Consider the following 23,874-nt stretch of genomic DNA (forward strand, 5'->3'; position numbering starts at 1 on the left):
TAACTGTGCATAGCCTCAGCAGCACACTCACTCCAGAGCTGCCTACCACTTGCTACCTGGGGGGATAATGTCTACCATAAAGAATGCTCTTAATGAAAATGTTTAGGATATCAGATTCAGCAACAGTGCCCCATAGCAAAGCACTTTCCATGGTGCAGGGTTTAACAATGCACTGTGTTGCCTTAGGAAAAGTCCGGGCTTAGAAGTGGATAAGTGATAAGAATGAGTTTTCCCACCAGGAGTGCCTTGAGGGGTCAGAGCATTTTATTTATATTTTGTTGGCTTGAAAACAAGTTTGGCCTTCTTGTACAAATCTTGTCAGAGATCTGGTTCTCTATCCTAATTACTTTAGAAGGATCTAGAAAAATGTTAACTTCAGTCGTATCACATGTTTGTAACCTGTGACAAAGGCCCAAGTCACCGCATATTTTGAGAGATTGGTAAGCATTTTTGCCCTGTTTTTGGATGAATTATGCTGAATTATTTTTCATGTGAAATAGGCTACCATTAAAGAAAACTGTAACTGGGAAAGTTTCTGGTTTAGAAATAGTGACACTGTTCCACCATTGAGAAAGCCATCACACATGTGCCTGGTGGACAGTGTTACAATTTGCCAAAGAACAAGACTTTGCAGATTCCCAGGCCCATGCTCTATTCACTAGGTCACACTGCTTCTCAAGTGATATGGAAATGGTATGCAGTAATCTCAGCTCGGGCTAGGTTCACTGGGGTTTTTATTTGGATTCCCAGCTGCACCTCTGGTGAAAGCAATATGGTTATATGGTTATAGTCATAACGAAAACAGGCACAGAGAAGTTAAATAGCTTTGCCCAAGGAGCAGACAAATGCAAACCTGGGATTAGAACCCTGTTCTCCTGACTCCAAAGTCCCATCTCTTCCACTAAACTGGGCTTTCTTCCGCACTCACATTGTCCACACTTTGATGTCTCCTCTTTGCACCTTGTTACAACTACTTGACATCCAAGAGGCCTGGTTCTTGGTTCCTTGGACTCCTCCTGCTGTTACAGCTCCTCCCTGTCTGGCTTCTATCAATCAATCAGTCAAACAGTGATATTTACTGAGCACTTAAAATGTGCAGAGTACCCTATACTAAGCACTCGAGAAGATAAAATATCACAGAGTTCGTTGATATTATCCCTTTCCACAAGGATCTTAGAGTCTCCAAGAGAAGACAGACATCAGAAGAGATTGAGCATAAAGTAATTAATGTAGAAGACTATATACATAAGTATTATAGGGCTGGGGTGTAGGGGTATCAAAGGGCTTAAGGGGTACATAGACAAGTGTTCTTCTTTATTGCTAGCACATGCTTTTCAGGAATGAAGTTCCTGGGTCCTGTCCTCCACATCCCATGGGAAAAGAGGCTCCTCAGGGTAAGGTAGATAGTGAGGGATAGTCCTTAATCTAAGGAAATTGAAATAATCAGAGATGTTGGGGAAAAATGGACATAGAGGTAAAAACAAAATGAACTTCACTTTGAAAATTCTTCAACAAAACGATAATTACTATGCCAACATCTTCATATGCTAATTTTTAGGATTTTAGGCTTCAGTAAATGGAGATTGAACATGAAAAGGTTCCTTGTTTTTTCTTGTTTGAAAAGAGTAGTGGTATGGTGCAGAAGGGAAAATACTTTAAACTTTGGTGTTACGTACTTTCATGGACTTTTCTAAATGGTCTTTTCTGAAGTCTGTTGGTATCTTAGCAACTAAATACTTGACTAATATTCATTTTTCCAGTGCTTTAAGAGCTGAAAGATATTAATTCCATGCAAGACATCTAAATTGTTACTCTGGCAACTCACATTCTAAACCTTTCATAGATTACATGATGAAACACTATATTAAAAATAGCCTTCAGAATTTGACTTCAGCCTGCCATAGAATTGGAATTTAAGCTAACCCCCAAACCCTATTCCTCATTCTTTTTGCAATCCCTTGAATCTCTTCGAATTAGTGGTCATGACAAAAGCAAGACATTATCTTTTCCACATTCCATATAATACATGTATCACAGTTAACAGCCAATACCCCAGAAGCCCAGGGACCATGGGAAATGAGACACATGGAATCACAGAAAAATGAATTACACAAGATGGAGGCCTATTTGATTTTCATTGTTTCACCCTGAAAACATGAACCCTTCCTCCATTACACTCAAAATACAAGAATATCGAATATCAGATAATTAAAATGTCTCATTTAAATCTATGCTTACTGTTTCTATGGGTTTATAAAGTATATTCCTACCCAAACTGGACTTCTTTAACCTGTCTCTGAAGACACAGAGATCAGCAAAATCCCTTTACAGTGGAATTGACACATCATTTGGTTTCAGGGGTCAGCCATTTAGAAATGAGTTCCTTTTAAATGAGTGAGCTGTTCTAATATAGTGTCAGTCTAAGGGATGATGAGAAGAACTTGGGAGGGAAACAGGAAAATAAGTTACTCTGTTCACTAATAATGTGAATAATGATAATTAATACTAACCAATGCTTAGAGATGAGTTAAATGCAATCCAGTATTCTAGAGATTATTTTAGCATTGAAAACGTATGCTCATGGAGTTAAATTTCAAGATTAAATCTTGAAATTCAGACAGGCTAAGATGGGCGTGCATTATAAACCAAAAGTATTGTCAAAGCTTGAGTGGTGGAAACTGAGGATATTGTTGAAAGCCGTACCACCTACAGAGTTGTACAAATCTCACTGGCTAACTCACAATCTCTGAATTGGCTTTGTAATTGAGTCTTCTGAAAAAAATAACTGCTACCATTTTGGTACCGCAGCATAGTATTTATAGCATTGATTGCAGTTCAGTCAGGAATCAACTTGGTAACACAAAACTTCTCCAATGAAGTGACATGAAATTGCGACAACTTTTTAGAAGGTGGTACTGAAAATTGAAATCAAACTGAATGCAAATCCTCTTTCATCTCTTCCCTATCTCCATACTTCTTGCCCCTCACAGCCCCAAAGGAGAGACTCAAGTAATACCATTTGTTTGCCATGCTTGCTGTATATTGTTACTACAGTGTAACCCATTTAGATATGCAGATTTCCTATATGTACCAATATCAGCATACAGGGACCTTGTTTGCTGATATCCTCAAGCCTCAGCAAGCTCTAATGAAGCAAATGCTATCTCATTTAGGAATATGCATATAACTATCAAACCCAGGCAACCTAATAATTTTTGTGGCGTATGTTAAAAATGGATTTGCTTAGTTGAAATATGAGAAGACAGGAAGGGAATAGCACTGACATCTCTCAACTTTGCCAGTGTTATCTTAAAACTGTGGAAGATACCATCTAATGAAGTAATAAAAACAGCATGAAATTTAAAGCTACCCAGGATATCTTTAAATGGCACACTCTCCCCTTCTTGCAATGATATTAAAGGAATTGCTTGTTTGTTGGATAGTACACATCTATCCCCTTGGACTCACATCCACAGATAGGGCCATTCACGTACATATTCATCCAAATACTATATCATCATTCAGTCAAAGATTGCAAAGTTTAAAATTATGCAATTAATAAAGAAGAACAGCAGACACTAACTTCCTGTCATTAGCCACAAGCTCCTGTTTATCCTAGTCTGGTAAACATAAAATATAGGTTGGTGATTTGAAGCAGTCTGCTTGATTGTTCATCTTATCTGAGAAAAAGTTTAACTAAAAATATGTTGCTGTGAAGGTATCATTTTAACAAAATATCCCTTCTTGCAAATGTTCAATCTAGTATACTCATCATCATCATCATCAATCGTATTTATTGAGTGCTTACTATGTGCAGAGCACTGTACTAAGCGCTTGGGAAGTACAAATTGGCAACATATAGAGACAGTCCCTACCCAACAGTGGGCTCACAGTCTAAAAGGGGGAGACAGAGACCAAACATACTAACAAAATAAAATAAATAGAATAGATATGTACAAATAAATTAAATAAATAAATAGAGTAAAAAAATATGTACAAACATATATACATATATACAGGTGCTGTGGGGAAGGGAGGGAGGTAAGATGGGGGGATGGAGAGGGGGACAAGGGGGAGAGGAAGGAAGGGGCTCAGTCTGGGAAGGCCTCCTGTAGGAGGTGAGCTCTCAGCAGGGCCTTGAAGGGAGGAAGAGAGCTAGCTTGGCGGATGGGCAGAGGGAGGGCATTCCAGGCCCGAGGGATGACGTGGGCCAGGGGTCGATGGCGGGACAGGCGAGAGCGAGGTACGGTGAGGAGATCAGCGGTGGAGGAGCAGAGGGTGAGGACTGGGCTGTAGAAGGAGAGAAGGGAGAGGTGCTTTAATAACTTAACACAAACTGTGGCCAGGACTATGGATTCTTCATTGGACTTCTCAGACAGACAGACAGACAGACAGACAGACAGACACACACACACACACACACACACACACACACACACACACACTTGTTGTGGGCAGGGAATGTGTCTATTGTTATGCTGTATTCTCCAAAATACTTAGTACACTGCTCTGCACACAGTAAACACTCAGAAAATACAATCGACTGACCAACTGGAACATACAAATGCATACATATACTCATAGGTGAAGTTCACCATTAGTTGTGTCCTTTGACTCAAAGGGCATCTATATGGAACTTTATAATGACTAAAACTGTTCAAATGGAGCCCTGATCCCAGGAGAATATTACATAAAGTAATCATTTGAATGCATTTATAGAATCCTTTCATCCTATACAGAGTTGTATTACCTTATATTTCCAGTTCATTCTACACCTATCAGTGTTCCAGCAATTATAGAACTGAACATAAAGTACTTCACTGATCTCCTACTACAGTCCAGCCCACACACTTCACTCTTTACCAGCTTACGCACCGTCTCCACATCTCATCTATCTCACCACCAACCTCTTTCCGACATCCTCCCCTTAGCCTCGAACCTCCTACCCCTCCACCACCATTCTCCTCATCTTCAAAAGCATTATTAAGGTCACATCTCCTCCAAGAGGCCTTCCCTGATTAAGCCCTCTTTTACCTGGCTTTCTCTCCCTTTGGAGTCGTATTCACCTCACTCCCTACAGCGTGGCTTGGTGGAAAGAGCACGGGTTGGGGAGCCAAAGGTCATGGGTTCTAATCCAGGTTCCACCGCTAGTCAGCTGTGTGACCTTGGGCAAGTCACTTAACTTCTCTGGGCCTCAGTTCCCTCATCTGTAAAATGGGGATGAAGACTGTGAGCCCCACGTGGGACAACCTGATTACCTTGTATCTACCCCAGCGCTTAGAGCAGTGCTTGGCACATAGTAAGCGCTTAACAAATACCAACGTTATTATTATTATTATTTTAGGGACAGCCTTATCATATCTGAGGCTATGATCCTATACTAATTTGATGAGCATCAGATGTTTAACATTACATTGATAAATGCAATTGTAATAAGGAGGATTTGCTTATAGAAAACATTTTGGGTTGGGCACAGAACATAGGAAATGCCTTTCCTTGGTTAGACCAGTTGGATGGTGGTAAATATTGCTTGAAGAACAGCCCCGTGATTTTTCTTCTTGACATCCATCCTAATGTAGCACCTAATATCTGCAACATCTCCTCAATCCCCTGAACCTCTCAGTTGTCTCTTTTTTAATCCCTGAATATGCTTTTACTCCTTAACTCTAAGTGCTCCACTGATTTACTAGCTGGATATGTTGCTATATTATTGAAATGGGATAGCCTATAAAAGTGATTTTTTGAGGGGTTTTTTTGCTACTTGGAATAAATTTATGTTCTTGTAACTTTTTCTACCTGGTGAGTAGCAACTTTGATGCACAGCAATACACTTTGTTATTATAATATTGTGCAACAAAGATAGTTCTTTAAATAATTACTGGTTAAAACCAAGAAGCCTAGCACACGTGTCCACTGACCTCTCCCTGCAACTGACTCACAGTTCCCCCAAGTGCCACATAAATAGCCCAGATAACATTTTAAATGTCCAATTGTAGGAGAAGGCGGTATTGAGGAAATTTTCAAGAGATTACATTAAGGTTCAAGGTGACATAAAAGGCAATAGGCAACAATTTGTATAGTTCTGTGGATGAAGAAGAATGAGATTGGTTTTTGTAGTTTTATTAGTATCCTTGCAACTCTAGAGGTAATTTGCAGAGTAGTAGTCAGACCAAGTTAATTTGAAATGTCGCTGCCAGTATTTTCTAGGCTCCATTAGTCTGGACATTTGCGGCAGGCTGACGTCCGAATGTCTCAGTGCAGCCAGGTTTCTTTGCTTGGTTTCAGTCAGAATTCCCAGAGGAAACCAAGCCACATCTCTAGCCTGGCTGAATGAATTTGACAACCATACATTGCTACTCCTGGTGCAGAGAGTTGAGACAAGTTCAACTTCTTGCGATGCCTCCTTTCACACACATCGAAATAGGATTTACTGAGCTGTTTCTATTTTGCATAAACTGCAATATAAATCTAGATCATATATTTGCTCAGTGACAGATGTTATATCTCCCATAGTTCACAGCCTATTTTTTATTCCATACAGATGTGATTTAATGCATCATAAATCAATCACCACATTTGGAATTTCAGCTAACAGCTGTCCTCCTTAGCGATTCTAATATAAACACTGTTAACCCATGATTTTTTTTAAAAGTAGTGCCAGTGGTTTTAAAGATGCCAACTGGCATGGTTATGACTTGAACATTTGACTTATTATTAGAACTTTCTCTAGTGAAATGGATGTCTGTTCACAGAACAAATGTGGCAGTTTAGTTCTCTAGTATGGGTCCCAGATTTTGGTATCGGCTTGCTTGCGATGATATCATTAACTTGAAAACAGATGCACTCAGAGCATCAGAAATTAATCATTGCTCTTGGCACTTTAATAAACAGCTGCTTTCTTAAATGGTTTGGAATAAACACAGAACATCACCAAATCTTTCTGAAAGAAAATCAGTGGGTTAGAAAACAACAACTTGAAGGTATAATTCACTGTGAAGCACTCAGCATGTAGATTAGATTATACTCAAATAATCTATGATCATCTCTTGTGACATACAGGCTCCTTGAGCAGATCTCAAATCTTTGTGGTCTCTTGTTATGTAAAGGTTCCTTTAGCATATCTCCAGTCTTCCTCATGGAAGACAGGAGAGATACAGTCCATTGCCCCACAAAAAGTCATGTAAATAAAAGAAAACTCCATGGAAGTTACAGTTCTGTACTGTTAATCAAAGATGTAGACCCAAAGTTATTGTTCTATGTCTTCATAGGAAAATACAAAGTGTATTGATTTAATATAATATTAAACTATAGAGCAAAAAGAACCAACTATTTAGTTATAGTACTTATTAAGTGCTCACCAGCCATGGGTAGATCCTGGGAAACCATACCAGACATAGTTCCTGGCCCTTATGAGGCTCACAATCCTAAAGTTAAGGAGAGTGGATACTGTAATGTCATTCTCCAGATGAAAAAATTGAGGCACAGAGAGACTGTGAATTGCCCAAGTTTACATAGCAAGCTGGGGGCTGAACTAGAATTAGAACTCTGCTCAATTCCCAAGCCCAAAGTCTTTCTATCAGACCACATTATCAGCATCGAATTATCTTCCATTCATATTTTCTGCATTAGTGAACACACATAAGTAGACAATATACAGGCACTTCTTCTGACGAAACCTCCTTTGTGTGACATTGTAAACAATATCCTTTATTAAATAGTTTCCCTCTACTATCTGTAATGTTCAGTGCCATTTTGGATCCTGACTCTTGAGAACAGGATCTCTTCAAAGTCTCCAGTTGAACCACTTCACACTGGGCCAGTTTGTGTACTGCTGCTATCTCCCAAAAGCCTTCCAGTGGGTCTTGACTTTTGAGTTTGTAATTCAGTAAATGTTTTTTGTTTGTTTTTTTCTTACTTGAAGATTGCAGCTTAGCCCGTTGGAGCCATTTGGGTGACTCAGTCATCTGTTCTCCTGTATTATGGCTAGCAAAATTTTCCAGCACCTTTATTCAGTACAGTATAGGAATATAATAATAATAATAATGGCATTTGTTAAGCGCTTACTATGTGCAAAGCACTGTTCTAAGTGCCAGGGAGGATACAAGGTGATACGGTTGTCCCACGTGGGGCTCACAGGCTTCATCCCCATTTTACAGATGAGGTAACTGAGGCACAGAGAAGTTGTGACTTGCCCAAATTCACACAGCTGACAATTGGCAGAGCTGGGATTTGAACCCATGACCTCTGACTCCCAAGCCCGTGCTCTTTCCATTGAGCCACGCTGTTTCTCAATATGAATAAGAGTTCATATTGAGAATGAGCCAGGGAAGAATATGAGTTCTTCCCTGGCTCATTTCTATTCAACAAGAGCTGTTTCTTTCCGAAAAAATTGCTATTCTAATTTTTTTCATAGCATCCTAATGTCTTTTGACCCAGGGGTTGTTGACGATGATGGAATCTCCTGTCACAAACAGCATGGGAGTTTCATTCCTCAGGTCTGAGAACTTGTACAGAGGATCTAATAACAGTGCCTGTGGCTCTCACAGCACCATTTGCACTCTGTAATTCCAGCCTCTCTTGCTACCATTGCGGCATGGAGTGCAATGGGCCAAGAGGCGGGCAGGGGTGCACCACATTGCAAAGTATATGTACGCTCCTCACCCATGTTAGCCAGCTACAAGGAGAAAAGGAATAGCCGCAGCTCTCCTGATTCCCAGAGTAGTGCTCTTTCCTCTGGACCAACAACAGGGGTTGGCAGAGAGGTAAATTTTTTGTGGCATAAGGTAATGGGCTATGTGATCTTAGTCTTGAGGATTTTTTTTTCATAAAACAAGCTCCTAACCAACAGCTTCAGAGCTCTCCTGCTGTTTCGTTTTTATCTACCTACTTCTCTTCTACCACATCCTGATTTGTGTTCTTCACTCCTCTCTAGCCAGCCCTCTGAGATTACCGCACTTGTGACTTTTTCTGTCCTTGTTTCCTTGATTGTTCTCCCTCTTTTCTCAATTCTGCTGAAAATGTCCCTTCCCTGCACCAAAGGCCTTCCATAAAAGGCATTCTAAACCCCCATATTCCTAGTGATGCCACCCCAATAGACACCTTAACATTTACACATATCTTGCATTTACCTACTCTGTGGTTATACATCTCTTGCCTCATATGATTTTGTATATTGAATATTTGGCTATCTGAATCCACTTGTCTCCCTGGTTAGGTTGTAGATCCCTCTTGGAAAAATTGCCCAACTTTTCTTACACTCTTTTAAGTGCCTTCTCCAGTGTACCTACTCTGTGGTTATACATCTCTTGCCTCATACGATTTTGTATATTGAATATTTGGCCATCTGAATCCACTTGTCTCCCCGGTTAGGTTGTAGATCCCTCTTGGAAAAATTGCCCAACTTTTCTTACACTCTTTTAAGTGCCTTCCCCAGTGTACCTACTCTGTGGTTATACATCTCTTGCCTCATACGATTTTGTATATTGAATATTTGGCCATCTGAATCCACTTGTCTCCCCGGTTAGGTTGTAGATCCCTCTTGGAAAAATTGCCCAACTTTTCTTACGCTCTTTTAAGTGCCTTCCCCAGTGTACTACATAATAATAATAATGATGGCATTTATTAAGCACTTACTATGTGCAAAGCACTGTACTAAGTCCTGGGAAAGCTACCAGATTGTCCCACTCAGGTTGTCCCAGGGGGGGCTCACAGTCTTAATCCCCATTTTACAGATGAGGTAACTGAGGCACAGAGAAGCTAAGAGACTTGCCCAAAGTCACACAGCTAGCAATTGGCGGAGCCAGGATTTGAACCCATGACCACTGAATCCAAAGCCCGTGCTCTTTCCACTGAGCCATGCTACATATAGTAGGCATGTTATACATAAGCTTGATGATAGAAACATCAACTATTGAGATTAGTTTGGATAAAGTGGAAAATTTTTGTGGTAATCTTTTCTAACCCCTTCCCCATTGGGGATAGGTGGGGAATCCTTAAATAAGATTGTTCAGAAACCAAGGATGTTGCTCAATAGAACTGGTACCCCTTAAGTGCTTCATGAAAAAAAGAGAAGCAGTGTGGTGTGGTGGATAGAACACAGTCCTGGGAGTCAGAAGGGGCTGGATTCTAATCCTGGCTCTGCCACTTGTCTGCTGTGTGAACTTGGGCAAGTCACTTAACTTCTCTGGGCCTCAGTTACCCTATACGTAAAATGGGGATTAAGGCTGTGAGCTCCTTGTGGGACATGGTCTGTATCTAACCTGATTAACATGACTCTACCTCAGTGCTTAGTACAGTGTCTGGCACATAGTGAGTGTTTAACAAATGCCCTAGCTGTAAACATGCCCTAGATGTTAACAAATGTAAAAGGCCCTAGAGATGCGAAAAGTCAATGTTTTATTGGAATATATGTTTTAGTGCTTTTGTACCGCTTTCTTTAGGTTTAAGGTAAAGTCATAACCTATTAAGATCAACCAATAATTTTGAGTTGTAGCTTATTTTACCTGCCTGTTGTGAAAATCCAATGTAGAACATCTCTGACAACTTATTACCAGTGATTGGATTAGCAGTGAAGATCCACAGTGTGTTTTGGGGGAGATGTGAATGATTGAGTTAAGGGGCATATAGACTGGGTGAGGCACCAAAGTTATCTACTGCCAAGGTTGTTAGTGTTAGGGGTTTTTTTTGGTACTGATTGCACCCCTGACTTCATCCATGTGGTATTTATTGGTCACTCATAGCAAATGAATGTATATAGCTATAATTCTATTTAGTCTGATGGTATTGACACCTGTCTACTTGTTTTGTTTTGTTGTCTGTCTCCCCCTTCTAGTCTGTGAGCCCATTGTTGAGTAGGGACTGTCTCTGTATGTTGCCGATTTGTACTTCCCAAGTGCTTAGTACAGTGCTCTGCACACAGTAAGCGCTGAATAAATACGATTGAATGAATGAATGTGATCCCTACCTCCAAATGACCCTTTCCATTTCTCCACTTTCCTTTGAGTGAATACACATTTTTACCTTTGAAAACATTTTTTCTTCCGTAGGCCCTCGTGCTCCCTGCAGATGGGAAATAAAAAAGAATAACTTCACCCAGAACTGAAACGCAATCATAGAAATATTTTCCCACTAGGACCAAGTGAGAAGTGCCCAAACAAAAGGAACACTGAGAAGTGATGTATTGATGTACTAGAGAGCACTTAGAATTTAGAAGAGTCACACCTAGACATAAAATGCTGGCACCAAAGAATCTTTGCTCTGGGATAGGACTGCGGTTAGCTTCAACTCTCTGTGGTTAAGTAGCTTGGCAATAGTGGATGCGGAAATAATTCCGTAGCAAATACTTCATATGGCTTAGTGACAAGAAAGAGAACTGTTACAAATATCCTGCTGTTGTTGATAATTTGAACATTCTGGGTTCCACTGCTTAGTCTACTCGTGCAAAAGCTCTGCCTACTCTCTCCACTGGTTCTGCCGCCTATGCCCATACCACCTTTTATAATCATCAAAAAGCCTGGATGGTTTCTTGGCTTTATATAACTGCCTTGATTCATAACAATGATGCAAAAAGATCACGGTGCCCGCAGCATTCTTGTTATTATCACAGTATCAGTGGAAGCAGATTAGAGATGCTGGCAGCCATCAACATCTTAATGACGTCTTTGTTAACTTCTTTCCAATGTCAGTGTGTCCTGTCATCCGCAATCCATACTGTATAATGCAGGCAATAGAGGAGTGTGAAATCTACAATGTTCAGACATTTAAAAACTTTTAAATGTCAAAAAGCCCAGAGGAAAATGAGGAAGCAGTTGTTGACTCATTCTGTGTGGACTAATCCTTCATGGATCTAAACTACTGATATTTAGTCAATATTTGCACTCCAGATGTCAAACTAGTGTTTCTGAATTAAAGTGGATCACAGATTGCCTTAAAAAACTGAATTAGTCAGCCAACCACTACCTCTTAGTGACAACAAACTAAATCCTAAATTAAATTTATAACATTAAAACATTCTAATGCTATTGCTAAGCCAAAAATGCAGAAGGTCCCAGGGAAAGACCAATGATTGTCTCTGGTGCCAAGAAACTGCCAATTAATGAAGTTCATATAGAAATGTTTATCTTGGTGACTTCCATTTGTGTGTTTCAAGTGTGAACCCAATACCACTTGCCTACTGCCCAAGTAAAACTCACAGCCTTAAAATTTCAAAAATTTTTCAGCCCCGCAAGCCCCTGTGTTTGTCATTAATGTTATAGCGCCATTTCTCTTCCCTTGGTTTTTAAGATAAGGTGAAGCTAAATCTCAAATGATGAGGCATAGCAGAGAACACTTTGGTGATAGTAAAACAAGACAGGACCATCTGGTGTACAGCAATCACAAATGAGGTCACTGAGTTGGTATAGGGACTTTGGAAATATTGTGATAGCAAAGGAGTAAAATGGAAACCGTATCAGGCATTGTAGGTAACAATTACAACAGCACAGCAAGGGATAAGCTTTACATGCATGATGCAAAAGGAGTATGGCCTAGAGGAAAGAGCAAAGAGTCAGAGGACCTGGGTTTTAAACTGGGTTCTACCACTTGCCTGCTCTGTGTCCTTGGTTAAGTCATTTAATTGCTCTGTGCCTCAGGTTCTACATCTATGAAGTGAGGATTCAATATGTGTTCTCCTTCCCTCTTAGACTGTGAACCAACACTGAGTAGGACAAGGACTGTTGTCTGATCTGATCGTATTGTATCCACCCCAGTGCTTTAGTACATTGCTTGGCCCATAGTAAGTACTTATCAGTTATAATTATTTTTACGATTATTATTCCATTCACATATTGAGTTGTCAGACACAGCCACACTTACCAGTAAATAGACTGTGCTATCAGTAGCATCACCTCTGAACCTAAAGGTCCGCTATGTAGCTGTAAAAGCCATCCAAGAAGTGTATTGTTATTGCATTTAGCAATACATTATATGTTATATACAAATCTAAAAAGGATTAAGGTGAAGTTTAGGTTTAATACTCAACTGCATTTCTCCCAAGAAAAGTAGAGAAACTGACCATTATTAGTCATTCACACAACTGCATATTATGGAATAGCTTGCTGTGGGCCAGGATCAAGTCTGTTTATTGTTACACTGTTCTCTCCCAAGCTCCTAGTTCAGTGCTATGCACAAAATAAGTGGTCAATAAATACCATTAAATGAACGAATTAACAGAAATTACTTAGATTTTTATTCTGCCTTACACTTGCACTCTTTTCCAAGTAGCCTAAAATGGGCCTCCAAAGAAGCTAAACTGAGTGCTGGGTAAAACTGCATGTGCACTCCATTGAGCCTTAAATGGTATCTGTGTATAGTTAGGTAATTACACTCATTAACTGGGGGGAGGGGGTGGGGGTATATTCAACCAACTAATTGTAGTCAACCAAGTAATTGCTAACTAAATTGGCTGTTTACATGGACATTTGGAGGCTGTCTGTTAAGTATATAGTATGTAATGAGGCATTTATACTTAGAGGAATTTGTATTGTAGCCTTCTCTTTTACTTTTCCTCTGAAAAATATTACATATATTCTGTATGAAAGAGTAACTTCTTCATTGTTTAGCTTCAGAAACATTCAACATGTTTTAGAGTATTTTCTCTTCTTGCCAGGAGAGGAGAGCCTGTGGCTATTACTGTTGACTCCTATGTGCTGCTTTTTGCTTTGAGAACTTCACCATACACCTTAGAAACCTAAGTAAAATCATGGTGGAGACTTCCTAGGTTTCATTAACCACCACACAAAATATCTATGGTCTTATTTTATTAGTAGTTGGACATTCAGATCAAATAAAAAGCACCCCATAAAATGAACTGTGTAGGGAACTTACATCGAATTCTGTTATTAGCAACAGCTGTGAAGTGTCATGAAAGGTATGATTCAGTGCTGCCTCGGATTAAAAAGAATTTCAAAGCAAAGTTTCCCCAACTGACTTCTTTGAATCTACTTGTAAAAATCTGCACTTGTGATATCAAGCTTTTGAGGGAGAGCAAATTAGCCAACTAGCCCTAATCGCCAGAGACCCAGGATTAAATTTAGTTAACTTGGCATATCAGGTTTTAAGAGCTGTCTTAGTTTCCTTTGCAATTTACTTTTCTTATTGCTGTATTAGAAGGTGTTGTACAATACTAATGAGTGGTTTTTTTGTGGTCAGTCTACACATAATGAGAGATTAGGGCTCTTGATTCTTTGCTTCCTTGCAATTTTAGTCCAAATGAGTCAGAGAGGAAGAATTTAGATGGAAAATAAGCATGACAAAATGATTAAATGCAGTAGCTAATTAGGTATAGTAGCTTGAGACTTGTAGTATTCACAGTAGTTGTGGTTATCTGGTTTGATAAAATCAAATTTTGTAGGTAGTCAATCAGTGTGACTAACTCAGTGGTGTATTCACCTTAAGGTAGCTGTTAGCCCCTTTGAATGAAATAAGAAATTCATGGTGTATTTACAGGAGATTCCATAGACCAGTGCTTCAATCTGCTTATCATGCTCTTTTCAGAGTGAGGTCATGAAAAATGCTATGACTTTTTATATAATGGGTCAGGCAATCTGACATTAGGTAACCCCTTTGAAATTCACAGAATCCCAGTAGTGATATATTTGTAGAGAATACAGTGTGTATGCTGTACTTTATAAGTTACATAGCAGTGGTATAGTGATGATTGAAGACAACCTTGGTCACGGGAACCTTACAATAGCTCACACATAACTCTAAACATTATATTTGGTTTTTGAGGTGAACTGGAACGGAAGATGAGATAGCAAATGTGTTGTATAGATTGATTCAATTAAGGTAAATGACCAAAATTAAACCAAACAATCCTAAAAATTTAACAAGACTTTGTTTCCTATCCATAGTCCTTTGACTGAATGTATCCATACTGAAAGCTTAATTCCTAAGGGAGGAATTTACTTTCCAACTTTTGTGTATGCTCTACTTACCCTTATGCTCAAATGCCTTCTTTGGATCCCACTGTACCCTGCAGCTATTGCTCCATCTACCTATTTCCATGCCTGTCCAAACTCTTCAAAAGGAAGGTTTAAACCTGCTGCCTCCACTTCCTCTCCTCCATCTCCCTGCTTGACCTTCTACCATCTGTTATGTCTCACTCACTCCACGGAGACCATATTCTACAAAGTCACTAACAAATTTCCTCCTGGCCAAATTTAATGAATAGCACTCTCTCCTGATCTCGTGGACTATTCCCTTCTCCTGGAAAAACCATCTAACAGAACTTAATTTCACAGTTATCTCTTCTGGTTCTGCTCTTCCTTCTCTGTTGCTCCTTTTTATTACCTTTTTTTGCTTCTTCTTCCACCTCTTACCCACCAACTGTAGGTATTCCTTAGGACTGGGTTCAGGGTCTCACCTTCTTACCTTAAACTCATTCCCTGGGAGAGCTCATCCACCCTCACATATTCAACAACTCTCTCTAGGTAGTTGACTCTCAAGACTATATCACTAGCCCTGACCTGTCAAATCCTCTATGATTTTGTATTTCCTATTTCTTCCAAGACATCTCCTGCCCGCACTTGAAGCTCAGGCATAACTTAAACTGAATTCCTCATCTTCTCCCACACCCCAAACCTCCCATCTACTTAACATTCCTCTCATAATTGAAAACCCCAATGTCATCCCAATCTCTGAAGGGCACAGTCTTGGCATTCTCATTCACTGCTACCTCTCTTTCAATTTTCACATGCAGTCTGTTGCTAAATCCGGTCTGTTTTTCTTCTGTCACTTTTCCCAGACCTGCCCTTTCCCCTCCATCCACAAGGTCATCATTCTGGAGCAGGCAGTTACCATTATCCTGGCTTAAATCTCTCCAATTCTTCTGGCAGAATGGAAGATAGAGATGTTCTAAAATAAATTCCTTTCACTTATTAAAGCATATGGTATATATGGTTAGAAAAACAGTTGGAGAAAACTGGACCATCAACTGTTTTATTGACAAGTTTATTTTTGTACATTCCAAACCTCTTCCCAAATTGTCTGCCTTGGGTCTTGGGTTCAGCCATCACCTCTGTTATGTTGATATGTTTGTCACTCAGCCCCTGACATGGTTTTTGAATTTGCCTCTTGACTTACTGAACTTCCTAAAGTATTTATTCAAGTACCAGGGCTTATCCTGCTTACCACAGAGCACAGCATGCTGAGTTATCAGCTACATTTGTTTCGAGGCAGTCCATGACTAGACCACATTATTTTAAATTATACATCACCGTATCTGGAAAATGCTTTCTCTGCCCTCTGCACTTGTGGGTGCTCCTTTAATAAGTTTCCAGACATATTTATTTAATAATTTATTTGATGAGTGTACAGGGAAGATAAAAATTAGCAAGGGGAAGGGATGATGACAATAATCAAAACAAAACTAACTGGAAAAAACACAGAAACTGATTAAAAGCCAATTTAGGAGAACCACCCTCTTGTAGATGAGAACCAATTTTGAGGTAAATCCTGATAAAATCTTCTACCTCTTCCATTCTACTGTTTCCTGTTTGTTTGCTCTTCCTGTCTATTCAACAGTATTGTTTTACCTGATTGGATTTACCTATGCACATTGTGAGAGAGATTGCTGAGTTAATCAATCATATTCATTGAGTACTTACTGTGCTCAGGGCACTGTAAAAAGAACTTGGGTTAGTAAAATATAACACATATGTTCCCTACCCAAAGCTTACAGTCTAGAGGACTCAGGCCAAATGAGATTCAGCGACTTCAAAAAATAATAGTTCTGTCCTAGAATTATCAATGAACTGATCTGCAGAGGTCAGAAGATTGCTTCCTCTTGTCACATTACCTCTTAATATTTCAGTGATTTATGTCACAGAACGTTTATCCCAGCTTAAATGAGTAGAGGAACTAAGATGAAGCCTGATAGACTTTTCTACTATGTCCCACAACCAAGTACCTTTTAAATAATCCCTCAAGAATGGTAAGAATTCCCAGGTATAGTGACTTTTTGACTTTAAAAAGACATTTACTATCAGATTTTCATCTCTTCAGAGAGAAAAAACTAAATATGGATGGTATTACACAGTAAGCACCACTGGTGATGATGATAAAGCCAATGATAGGAAGCATTCAGCAATAGAATAATTGGATACTTATTGATGCCACTGCTACAAATCTATTTCAAAATTTAAAAGCACTATTCTTCTAGATTAAACTTGACCAATGTTGATTAACATGTAATATATGTTAATGATTGTGGTATTTGTTAAGTGCTTACATGTGCCAAGCACTGTACTAAGTGCTGGAGTAGATACAAGATCATCAGGTCCCAAGTGAGGCTCACAGTCTAAATAGGAGACTGAACAGGTATTGAATCCCCATTTTACATAGGAACTGAGGCACAGAGAAGTTAAGTGACTTGCCCAAGGTCACACAGCAGGGCCAGGGTTAGAACCCAGGTCCTCTGGCTTTCAGGCCCATGCTCTTTCCATTAGGCCATACTGCTTCTTGTGTTCTCATGCATGGTTCCTAGTGCCTCACATTTTACAGTTCTGACCAGTCTTCCTTTTGGATCCATAATTGCATTTCCTCTTTTTCTTCTTTCAACCATATACTAACCAATTGGAACTAATTACTTGATTTAAATCTCTCCCGCCAGTGAGGGGAGAAATATGTAATGAGAAAATTGAGTTGGCCCATGGTCAGGCTGCTTTAGGTTCCCTTGGAATAGCAATATTAACAATACCATGTCAATGGTGACAGATTCCAGTCTCAAAGCCAATTTGACAACAATTGAAATTATTCAGGGGCCAGTTCAGTAAATTGGAAATTAAGCTGGTTTTTCTGCTCTAAGACTGTTTCCCAGGGAGCAGCTACCTATTGGTATTCACTAAGTAAATATTGCAGAAACTACATTCCAAAAAATATGAATGACACACTGATCTGGGAAAATCAGGGTCTCCATGGAGTCGTCTTTAATTTTAAGAGCAGGTTGTAAATGATTTTAAAAGGAGCAATAAAATATATTACAAAATAAATAGCTGTCAGATAATAAACATATAAATAAAATAATGGTGATATCTAGCATAAATATCTGTAAGATGCTAAGTGAAAAGTATATAATCCAAAGCAAGGGATTCCATGCCTGAGTTTTTTGAAATCCATTTGGAAATGGGACAGTCTTCATTTCCATTTTCCATTTGTCTTATTTTATTGCCTTGCCTAAATATATACGTCCTGACACATCTAGCATATTCCCTGGGTTTAACTGGAATATAAAGTTTTACTGTTCTACTGAGATTTTAGAGAAGCAGCATGGCTTAGTGTCAAGAGCACGGGCTTGGGAGTTAGAGGAGTGGGTTCTAAATTCCTCCTCCACCACTTGCCTGCTGTGTGACCTTGGGCAAGCCACATAACTTCTCTATGCCTCAGTTACCTCATCTGTATAATGGGGATGAAGACTATGAGCCCCACGTGGGATGAAGAAAAGTTGGTACAGATGGGTTAAGTGTCTTGCCTCAAGCCCCATAGAAGGCCAATGGTAGAATTAGGACCAGAACTCCAGTCTCTTGACTCCAAGAACTCAACTCATGCCACTCAGTCAGGCTACCATCGAAGTTAGATCTAGCTGCAAATACATCAATATCAAGCAGTTGAATTTATTGAACACTTACTGTATGCAGAGCATTGGGAGAGTGCAAAATAACAGAGTTGATAGACATATTCCCCACCCACAATGGGTTTACAGTCTAGAGGCTGAGACACATTAATATAAATTATGGACATGTGTGTAGGTACATAAATATATTTGCTGTTCAATATTGAATGATAGTAGTGAATAACATTAAATGTATAAAGTGAAATTTTAGTGTCTGAAAATATTTCTTCATTGATAAAAATAAGAAAACCCAATAAAGATTCAGCCTTCCTTTGAGATAACAGGACCAAGGGAACTCCAGTGGGGGTCATATTTTTCCTTCAAGTGCTTAGAATATTGAAATGATTATGTCAGTCAAATCTCCAAGAAACTTGAACGTTATGGTGTTACTGCCCCTCAGCAATTTGATTTCATTTTTCATCACAATTTACATGGGGAATAATTGCAAGTATCTTTGTCTACCATTCATTTCTTAATAGGGATTCCATATGAGAAAATAAAACACACTTCATCAAGGACATATCTGAAAGTCACTTTTTGCCTTATTGTAATTCAAGACTTTAATTAGCACTAGATGAATGTAGAAATTAAAAAGGGATAAATATAAATAAGATTTTTGTTTTCTTTTCACAAGTAACCTGGCTCATTAATAACCTGGAAAAAGGTTATTCCCCATACTTTGTATTTTTATAAATTGCCTTATTTCTAGAAGCACTAATATAAAATGTGGGCTACAATCGTATCATTGCCATTTGCTTAAAGATACCTGCTGCTGGCATGCTTTCCTTTGGGAATACTTATTTTGTGATCCTTTTCTTATTAACCTCATCAGCACTTCTACCTTTGACTAGCATGTTTCTGTGGCTTAGCAGAAAGAGCACGGATTTAGGAGTCAGAGGTCCTGGGTTCTAATCCATGCTCTGGCGCTTGTCAGCTGTGTGACTTTGGGCAAGTAACTTAACTTCTCCATGCCTCAGTTACCTCATTTGTAAAGTGGGGATTAAGACTGCGTGCCGCACGTGGGACAACCTGATTACCTTGTATCCACCCCAGCGCTTAGAACAGTGCTTGGCACATAGTAAGCACTTAACAAATACCATAATTATTATTATTGTTATGTTTAAACTTTGCTTGAAAGGCTGGTTGCTGTTGAGATTTTCTTCTCTGCTTAATGGAAAACACCCCATCTTCTATTCCTGTTCAACAATTTGTATTGTGTTCCCCAGATACTGACAGCAACTGTATGTCAGATTGAACTGGAATCTTCCAATGCTTCTGCAACTCACTGGCAATAAATTGGGAATCTTTGGAAGCAACTGAAGGTGTCTTCAGTACATTATTAGTACCTCAGTTGTTCTGCCAAAATGAAGTGAAATTTGGCTTAATGAGTTAAATAATGAGTTTCCATGAGTTCCATGGAAATGAGTTTCCATGAGTTTCCATGGAAATTGGTATTTTATTACCAATCAGTGGTATTTATTGAGCGTTTACTCTTTTCAGGCTAAGGACAATGTTGGTAGATGTGTTCCCTGCCCAAACAAGTTTATAGACTCAGCTACATACCGGAACACCTCATTATTCAACTGGATTTTAGCCTTTCAAAATGTGATTCTATCATGGGGTACACTTTTTTCAGAGATTTCTAGCTTGTGACTTAGAAATCCATTCCCAAATATAATATGAAATTCCATTACCTGCTATATACTCTAAAGATAATCTCACCAAATTATTGTTTGAAATTTATTAAATAATTCAAAGAAAAAAAACACAATTTTAAATAAATGAGGAGCTGTAATATGATTATTAGTCTTTGCAAGTGGCTGAAGAAGGGGGCTGACCCTGGTCAGTTGTTCTGAAGTTAGTGGATGGTCCACAAAGTCTCTTTTATTCACAAAATACCTTTGTAGCCAACTGACTTCTTCTGAGCAGCTCTGAACTCCTTTGAAGAGCTACATTTGGGACTTCTCCAAACCTATTTATAAATTGCTCCACTTTCTAGAATTAATGAATCAATATTATTTTTGGAGTATTTACTATGTGAAGAGCACTGTACTAAGCATTTGGGAAAGTACACAACAAGAGAGTTGGTAGACACAATTCCTGCCCAAAAGGATCTTACAATATAGGGGAAGAAAATTGATAAAAGAGTTTTTAATGCCAAGATTTTAGCTGGAGGTAGAGAAACTAACTTCTTAATCTATTTCGACATCTTGCAGTGATGCATTGGCTTGTCAGTGTTCTATGAGGTCTTTGTTAGACCACAGTTACTCTGAATGAGATGCAATTAACTCATTGACATCTCCAGCATCCATTTCTAAATTAAATTGCCTGCCCAGTTCAGCAACTTTGGTTGTCTGCTGGGGGTTTTCTTCAATGCCTCGAAAAATCTATCACAAACCGTGGTTGGAGCCCCTCCCCAATCCATTCATTGTTGATTCCTTAATCTCAGTCCAGGTGGGGAGTGGGTGGCAAGTGATTACCGATCTATAGCTCTCCATGGGAACACTGGGTCAGATGGTGCGGGGGGTATGTTGGGGGCTGGTGGGGGGGGGATAGGAAGGGGCAAGGGGGAGTTAAGGCATCAAAAATGCAGATTGGGAAGCCTGTAATCTGGTCAATGTGTGGGCATTTTATAGAGTATGCAGACAGCCTTGTAAATGCATCAGTGCATTAAGGTTATATCTTTTTGTGCACACTGTGTGGAAGAGTGTGTTAGTCGTGCATCAATCTTTTGAACTTCAACCTTTCAGCTACACCTGCACACATGGATAGGATTTCATGATTGACAGCATAAGTTTAAAAAATGTAGGGTCGGGTGTATATGTGTGTGTATGTACATGCGCTCGCATGTGCATGCACACTCGCACATTTGTGAACTGAAAAACGGGAAGGCATGTAGCTGTGTCTACAAATTTATCCCAATTATATCCTTGGTAAAGATAACATTGTAACTGTTACAGCATTCTCAAACATATTTCTTCCTCATATTACCCACTCAGTTGATTGCAGTCAGCATGGTTTGCATTAAATGGATTTACTGCCCTCAAGGACTATGGGCTGCCACTTCTGTTAAGCACACCATTTCGGCAGTATTGGCAAAAATAACCCAGCTGAATATTATGTTTTTGGTAGCTAAAAGGTTTTTACAGGCCAGGCAGCTCTGCAACTTCCTGGATTTCTAGCCATGCCTAGAGGGTTGATACCAACCACTGGCGTACAGTGTTTTTTCATTTTTCTTCTTTTTCTTTCTTTCTTTCTCAGTTACTACCAACTTCCATGGAAATCAAAGTGGCTATAGTCTTTCACTGAAGACATGTAGAGTTTTCCAGTTGGAATGATAGGTGATTGCATTCATCTTCAAAAAGAGAAAAGGCAGCATGGTCAGAAAGTGGATTTTAAAAATTCCAAATTTATTTTGAATGCCTTTTTTCTTTAGACTTTTCAAAAACATTTAGGAAGAGTTAATTTGTCTCCTTCCCTAGGCAAGTGTTTCCTTCCTAATGGTTCTTTTAGAAAACAAGGAAGGAGCATTGCCTAGTGGATAGAGCGCAGGCCAGGAGTTAGAAAGACCTGGGTTTTATCACTTGACTGCTGTGTGACCTTGGACTTTTCTGAGTATCAGTTACCGATTCAGTAAAATGGAGATTAAGACTGTGAGTCCCATGTGGGACAGGGACTTTTTCTAAACTGATTGGCTTCTATTTATCCCAGCACTTAGTACAGTGCATGGTACATAATAGCACTTAACAAATACCATTAAAAAAACCCCACCCTATCATCCTGTAGTTAGTGACTCTCCTTCTTGCAACCTTACACCAGCTGATCTAATTTTTCTCTTTTAGGCATCCAATGCTCAGAGTCACTATGTTTGTCTCTAGTTTGTGGACTTTGGGCTGTGCTCCTATCTGAGTCCCGTGTTTTTGAGAGAGCACTTCCTCAGAGGTCAGAGGACGGCAGAGTGTCAAAGGGAAATAACATTATGTCATTTTTATTCTTTTGAAAGTTTTGTTGCTTTCAATTTGATCTTAAATATGCTAGCTGTACATCTGTTCAATGAACACACCAACTGTAAAAGTGTTTCCCTCTAGACTGTGAGCTTGTTGTGGGCAGGGATTGCTTTATTTGCTGTATTGTAATTTCCCAAGTGCTTCGCACAATGTTCTGACGTAATAAGAGCTCAGTAAATACAACAATAAATGAATGAATGAATAAAAGGAAACATCAAGTTTTATATGCTTTAGACAAAGAATTCCTTCTGGCATATTAGTAAAAGTACTGTGTGTCTCTAAATTAATGAAGCAAAATAAGTAGGGAAAGGAATTATATTCCTGAGGAACAGCTCAGAGGTATTTTTTTAGTAGTTATCAGTTCCTATCCCCTATGAATGAAACTGAATCATAAAGTAATTCTTAGCCCTTATTTAGAGACAAAACCACCAAAAACCACCCCATTCCATCCTGGGGGACTAGGATGGCAATAAGGATGGGTGCACACTCAACTGAATGAAGACACATATTTCTGAATTCCTGAAATACTACAACAGGCGTTCCCAGAATTTTGTGCAGGCACCTGAAATTTTGCAGTACAAAGGTGTTAGCATCATTTGATCCTCTGCTTAGTTTTTTGGGAGACGAGCTCCCTCAATTTCTTCCAACTGTATGAGAGAAAATGTGGAGTGTGTCTCTAAAATCTTAAGTAGTTTTCCATTACAGACACTCATTGCGCTTGTCATTAATCTATTTTACACAATTTCTGTAACATCTGTATTTCTGGGAGCTCCAAGGCAATTTATCTGGGAGATGAACAAACCACAAAGAGACTGAAATTCAAAAATAAATGAAAACTCAAATGTGAGTTCATAAGTTGGGAGTTCTTTGCTATTTTTCTAGGTAAGGTGGGTGAAGTATGAGCTAAATAAATGGCCATAATTGCATCTTTCTCCAGTGCACTTTTGCAGCCTTCTTGCAAGAAGTCCCTCAGTATGCCAGAAACAAAGCAAATCCTCAGAGTAGTTTTACCTATTACTGATTCTTTTCCTTATTTGAGTTTTTAAAAATGGCCACCCTGTGAACTGTGAGCTAGAGCTAATATCTCAAAACTTTGCAAATAGTTTTCAGTTGTCATTAAACTTGACACATTTTCTCTCTGATCCCGGGCCTTATGACACAACTGCCTTAAATGGAAATGGGTCAGAACCAATTATACAATAGTTAGATACCTTACTT

Source organism: Tachyglossus aculeatus, chromosome 8 (assembly GCF_015852505.1).
Source record: "Tachyglossus aculeatus isolate mTacAcu1 chromosome 8, mTacAcu1.pri, whole genome shotgun sequence".
In the NCBI taxonomy this organism is placed as follows: domain Eukaryota; kingdom Metazoa; phylum Chordata; class Mammalia; order Monotremata; family Tachyglossidae; genus Tachyglossus; species Tachyglossus aculeatus.